Source organism: Octopus bimaculoides, chromosome 2, assembly GCF_001194135.2.
Source record: "Octopus bimaculoides isolate UCB-OBI-ISO-001 chromosome 2, ASM119413v2, whole genome shotgun sequence".
In the NCBI taxonomy this organism is placed as follows: Eukaryota; Metazoa; Mollusca; class Cephalopoda; order Octopoda; family Octopodidae; genus Octopus; species Octopus bimaculoides.
This window is the reverse complement of record NC_068982.1, coordinates 55,378,496-55,385,995: the sequence shown is the minus strand read 5'-3', so window position 1 is coordinate 55,385,995 and position 7,500 is coordinate 55,378,496.

Below are 7,500 nucleotides of genomic sequence, written 5' to 3'. Positions count from 1 at the left end.
ACATACATATAGTAATGCCTCACTTTACGAGAGGCCACTTTACGAGACCCCGGGTTTACGAGTTTTGTTTTATCATAAATATAAAAAGGTTAAACAACCATTGTGTGTGTGTGTGGCAACGTCACAACATGTGGCAACACTCGTTCTGATGCGTCTACACAGCGATGGAATAAAATGACGGCATAAAATGCCATTGCTACCATGGGAAATTATCGCTCTGCTTTACGAGTTTTCGCTTTACGAGCGATCTCCGGGGACAAATTAACTCGTATATCGAGGCATTGCTGTGTATGTGTGTGTATTTATTATATCCATATATACACACATGTATAAATGTATATATGTATACTTGCATACATAAACCCGCCTCACATATGTACAGCATTATATTGTTGTTAGATGAGTGAGAAAAGTTTACAAATTTGCTGTGTTTCTAAAATAGGGAAGAAAAGCTGTATCCATAACGTCTTATTTTTTATTGCCCACAAGGGGCTAAACATAGAGGGGACAAACAAGTACAGACAAACGGACTAGGTCGATTACATCGACCCCAGTGTGCAACTGGTACTTTATTTATCGCCCCCGAAAGGATGAAAGGCAAAGTCGACCTCGGCGGAATTTGAACTCAGAACGTAGCGGCAGACGAAATACTGCTAAGCATTTCGCCCGGCGTGCTAACGTTTCTGCCAGCTCGCCGCCTTTTGTATCCATAACGTCTTGCAATTGTGTTATATTAGTCCTGTTCTAATTTTGAATATGGAAGATATCTGCTTTGTCGTAACTATCTATATCCTCATCTTTTTTCTTTTAGCTTTTTGTTGCCGTTGTCTTGTCTTCGACGTTGTCATCGTCGTCGTCGTTGTCGTCATTGTTGTCATCGTCATCATCATCATCATCATCATCATCATCATCAAATAAGGCAATAATGAGAGTTACCTTCTAACGATTCCATAAACTGTTCTATCTTTGTATCTAATTCAGATCGATCTATATCCGGCCGTGGTGCTACTGACTTAGCCATATTTTCTTCGACTAATCTTTCCAGAGCTTTCTCTTTAGCCGGCTCAGTAAAAGAAGCATTGTTCAATCCGATCGTAAGAAAGTTATGATCAAGAGAATTTCTCTGGGGATCAGAAGGCCGGTTTCGCAGAAGCTTTAGCAAAAGCTGTTTCTTTTTGTGAATCATTGATACCTGGTCTATTCTGAAACGTTCTTGTGGTTTTATATAATTCTTTAATTTATATCCTTTGTACATAATGTAATTACTGTCTTCACTTATCGATGATTGAGAGCAAGAATCATCCGACATATCACTATTTGATAAGTGTTCAGGTTGAAACATTCCTTTCTGCCTGAAACGATTCTGACGATAATTCATATCTTGTAGTTTATTATTGCAGAGCGTAGTTTTCTGTTTATCGCCATTCATTTGCTGTGTAAATTCTAAATCACTTTCACCGGAGACAAATGGATGTTGTATGTTTAATTCAGAACTAATTTGTGCAATAATGGCTGCCGTCTCAGCAGAATCGCGGGATTTACTAAACACATGTCGAGTCATTGGTACATTTCGTGTTCGTATTTGTTCAATAGGCTTCAGGGATTTACCTAAGTTTATCAAATTTTTGTATGAGTCAAATTTGTTGTTGATCTCCAAAGAGTGTGAAGTCAAAGTGTTTTTTTGCCCTATGTTAATTTTTGACTTTCTTGGTTTATCTTGGGTAGCTGAAGACATGTCAGTAGTTTTCTTCAATATATTCTTTGATTCTTTGTCATTGCTTTTAATCTTTAGCTTAACATTAATCAGTGATGTTTGTGTGTCTGAAAGTAGTGGGAGATGTTTATTTAGTAAAGAATCTTTCACAGGTCCAGTATCACGATTGCGCTTCAGTGGTTTCGGCACATGTCTGTCCATGTCAACTTGAGTAGTGCATGTAACTGTCGGACCGTCATCGGAATTGCTTGAATTTAGATTATTAACGCATGTTTTAAAGCTTTTCATACTGGAAACAATTTTATACATCGATTTGCTTGGCACATCCTTTTGGTCTGAGCATATTGTTCGACGATTTACCCAACTGTTAAACGATTCTAGATACTTGGTTCGTTTTATTTTATCTGATTCAATGCATTGAGAATTTAGAAAGCTTTGCTTTTGAGCATTATTTGTATTCGGTTGATTTATTGTCAATTTTGGCCGTTTTGCATATTCTGGTGACACCTTTGTGAGATTCTGTGATAAATTATCCTTAGATGAAGGGTTAAGTTTAGAAGGGATATTGTCGTTGAAAGGAGCTGATTTTGTATCAGAATCAATGGGGGGTAAAATACAACTTGAATGAGAATTGAGTACCAAATCTTTGTATATTTCTATGCTATCACCACTAGTTCGCTTGCACTTTTGTTGGAAATCTAGTATCTGATCAATTTGCCGCTCAAGACGAAGTTTTTTTTGTTCAGTATCTCGCTGTATCAGTCGTAAACGGACCTCAAGATTCGAATCTTCTAGACGATTCTTCGCTTTCAAGATGGTGTCATCTCGTTTAATATTCTTCCGCATAATCATTTTGTCATAAAAACATTCTTCTTACCTTCCATTTGAAACAATGTGCAAGTATTGTTTTTGAGCATACACCAAAAATTAATATTGCTCCAGTATTTGTTTCATCGAAGCATGTATTTGGGGGTAATTTCTAAAAATCCTTCCAGTTCGCGTTTACTATTTTCTTTCTCAAGAAATGAGAAATTGAAATAATGAGCTGCAAACACAAAATTTTTATTATAAAGAAAATGCATGCTCAAGAGATTTTGAAAAATGTGAGGAAACAAGGGAGTTAATTAAGTGACCTAAGCAGCTAATGAATGATGTTGCTGTTGTTGTTGAAATGACAGTGATGTAAATGTTCAAGATGAGAATTAGCAGGATGTGGGTTAACGTTAGGAAGCAAATTTAAAATTCAGATTAATAAATCTTTTATGGGGATTAACTTTAGACACGTGCGCGCGCACAATATTGACGAAGCTACTCAATGTTTGTATGTATATGTTAATGCATATGTGTGTGAATGTATGTACGTATGTATGTACTGTCTTAATTGTCAACTATAAAATGAATGTTGTAAAATGAGATGAAAGGACAAATAATGAGCTTTGAACCATCTGTAGCTAGACCAGAGTCTATGTTGTGCAGAATGTAACAAGCATCTTATCCATTGAAATTGTTGTTACTGTTTAGCCTCAGTCCAATGCTGATTCAGGATACTTACGATAAAATATATCCCAATTGTGGCCATCTGTCCTTTTTGAAATAATATATCATGGACTAAGTAATCCAATGTCTCTTCTTTTTAAGGTGGTATGATGTGATTTGAGAGAGGGAGATTTAAGGAAGTCGAGCGACATGTAGAAACTCATTTGTTGGTTTACATATAGCAAGGTATTCCATCTACGAAGGTTGTTATATTTAAAATTATGTTTATGAAAATCCGAATATAGAAATCGGATTTGTCTCCATCTACCGCCTTTATTTTTCAATTCTGTGTTTACCTTATAAAAACAGTGCTGTTTGCGTAAGACGTCACTCCAGGAATTAGACGGTAATTATAGGATCGATATTATCAATAATGAAACCATATTTTTATAATCTCTTCTTTTTACTATTTCCTTCAATCTTTCATTCTGTCTGGAAAAGAAACCAGACAGACCACCCGGAAAGTGTGATTACACTTTCAAAGTTAATCCGATTAAACTGTGACATATATTTTAATTCCTCTTTTCAATTGCTACAGTCTTTTCAAATGATGGTAAAATCAATAAGGTTTGTTTTAAGCAAGATGTATTTTCCAAATCTGACACACATATATATATATATATATATATATATATATATATATATATATATATATATATATATATATATATATATGTATGTATGTGTGTGTGTATGTATGTATGTATGTATGTATGTATGTATGTATGAACATGCAGGTATCTACGTATGTATGTATGTCTTGTCTCTTTATATTTCTAAACTTTGCTTTTTCTCCAAGAAATACAATTCGTTAATATTCCTGATTACTCTGATTTTGTTTTCACTTTTTCATAAAATTTTGTATGCATAAAAATATTTTTATAACACATCATGTTATATATTGTAGTATAAAAACATAATATAAACGTCTGTTTCATCAAGTATTTATGAACAGTTCTTGGATTCGAAACCAAACTCCTATAAATGAAAAAAAAAAAAAGAAAGAAAAAAGAATAAGAAATTAAACACATGATTACAAAACTTATTGAATTATTTTATCAAAACAAGTAACATTTAATATATACCTTCTACTATAAACACAAGGCCTGAAATTTTGAGGCAGGGGGTTTATAGTCAATTATATCTCCACCAGTGCTCAAGTGATACATATTTTATCGATCCCGAATGAAAGAAAGTCAGAGTCAGCCCACTCAGAACATAAAACTTGAAGAAATGTCACTAAGCATTTTGTTCCACGTGCTAACGATTCTGTTAGCTGCCGATTACGAATAACTCTTTCTACTGAAGGCACAAGGCCTGAAATTTTGGAGGAGTTAAACATAACCAATATATGTTTTGTTATACCAACTAAATTTTTTTTTTTTGTAACTTTCAGAATTTGCAATGTTGTGTTTTCAATACGCAATATTATGCAGTATATTATTTAAAAAATGGTTCATGGTACAGGAAAACGGTGCCTAATCTGGAGAAATAAATGTCAGAATCAGAATCAGGACAATATTTTGACCCAGAAACAAGTCTTACTTAACTTGTACTTTTTTTGAACCTGAAATTTGTTGCACAGTGAATCGGACAAGATGTTTGCCGGGAGTTGTGACTTGAGCTGATCAACAGAGACCTAACACTTAGAATCCATCTCGAATTTATCTCAAAATCTATACTCTTCTGTTGATATCTGATGAAATTGCCGGTGTACGTGCCTACGAAACTAAGTTGTATGGAACAGAGTCAAACAGTTATTAAAGATTGCATACATACATATATATGTATACATGCATACATATAATTATAGTACAAAAACGGATTTAGTGAATCAAACCTAACTCACAGTAATGACCCTCACAAGAAATTGGCAATCAGTTTATATAGCAATTGAATTACGATGTAGTTTAACTTGACCATGCAACCGAATATCCAGGTCATACAAATGTAAATATTTCCATGAGGAACAAATAACGATAATAAAATCAGTAGATACGAGAAGTGAATACAGATTTATTATTTCCATATAATTTCCATTTGATTACAGCCGTTTCGTAATCTTTTCAATATAATATCATTAATTTTAGCATTCCAAATTAATGCGTACTTTTTATAATGGTACTATATAATACAATTGTATATTACATATCGAAACATCGTAGATGTATTCAGGACTCAATTTCTAGATGAGTTGAATCATGGATTTCTTTTTACTTGTGTTACCCAAGGTAGCCTCTGCGTTGTCGCCAAATCTGCTACATTTTGCAACAATTATGTGCCTTGGATCAATTCCGATATTTTCTTCATGATTTCAAGAAGCTGTAGTAAAATGTTATACTTCTCTGACAAACATAGATAACATTTTCTGGAATAATTAATGTAGGATGCGTGTTCTATTATGGACCAACAGATGTTATTATTGTTAATATTATCGCTGTCTAAACTCTGAGAGCATAAATATCTGTCAGAATTCTTTTTCAAAAATATTTTCAGGCAGGATGGCAACGACTGAAATTTCTTTGCTAGTTCTACTCGATAAGAATTGACCATAGGCTAAACAACAATAATAACATATCATCTCTAGCAATTGAGTGAGTACAAGCCAATGAAGGAACCTCTACGTAATCACTTGGCCTATTAGAAATAGCAGCAAAATCTACTTCATATCCTTAAAAAAGGAAGGACACATTGAATCTAGTCTAGAAGCAATATTCTTGAAAAGTTGTTTCTGCCGTGACGACCCTCCAGTTACGGCAGTAAGACGTTAGCTAGGTTAACTTGGGATGAGATAACCACAATGACAGCAACAATAAAAGTAAAAAACAGTGCAGCATGTGTGCATGATCTTTATCTATACGTCTGTGTCTCAGTATTATATATATATATATTTCACACACACACACACATATGTATATGTCTGTCTGTGCACATCTGTGTCATATTGGGGTCTATCCCTATGTTTATTTGTACGTACGTATACTTACCGAAGTATTGGTGTATATACGACAATGTAGGTGGTGTGTTGATACACAGCTATCTACACATATCAATGTATTTACGTGTTCTTTTTTTTTATCTCTTCTTCATGTAGTGTAATAGCAATGACCATTTGTATTTATCAGATGTTATGAGATTGGTGCCAAAGAGTGAGGGAGAAAGTCATCCTCAAAACGGAGACTTGGCTTGAGTGCTTGCAACAGAGCATCTATTCTACCAGGTCGGTCAACCTGTTTGGACCAATGTAACTATTGATATTTCACACCAGATGTCCCAATCTTCCATGGCAATCTTCATATCTACAACTTGGTATCCAGTGTCTTTACAAATTGATCGGCAGGATCAACCAGTTCAGTTAGTGAACTATTGTTACCCTCTGTAATTGTGGCGTGCGCAGATGTTCAGCTATCGAAAGATCAATTTGACTTAAATCCCAAACCAAACGTTTATGCTTCATCGCTCATTACGTGAGCAGTCAAGGAGCACCCACTTGGGTTTTGACTCTAGCTCCAGATTTCGAGAAGTATGATACGGGATCAAACAACAATCTTTCACACATAACCACATTGAATATTCGAACTCTGAAATCATAGAGCCAAATGCCAGACTTGGTGCAAGAGAGTAAACCTCACTAAAAGCCTGCAAGGAAATGTTGGCGCCATTAAAGTGAACAACGGATTAAGTATACCACCTAGAAACCCGGAATGCAAAGAACTGGAACAAATACCACAGGGTACTTCGTCTGCTATTGAAATAATCCCGCCAGTCCATTGATGTGAACTAACGCTATTATATCGGTCTCGAAAAAATGAAAGGCGAAACTGAGCACCGCAGGATTTGAATTCTGTGCTCTAAGAACCGGAGCAACGTTGTTGTTTAGCCTCCATGTTTGCTCTCAACGATCTAATCTAGGATAAAACGACGTTCTAGCCACGTTTGCATTGTCTTAGTTCTTTTACGATAGTACATTGGGATTTGACTGAATGAGACTCCCAACCTACTTCGAGTTGATTGGGAAGACACTTACAAGTTATCTCCTCTTTGGTTCATTGCATTGAATGTAATTAAAGTGGTTAATTGGCAGAAATATTAGAGCATTGGACAAAATGCATTACGTATTTTTTCTAGTTCTCTGTGTTGTGGTTCAAATCGTACCGATGTCGACTTTACCATTCATCCTTTCGGGGGTTGATATATGAAGTTCCAATCTGGAGCGGTGGAAGGGAAGGAATTGTTAGAGAGCCAGACGA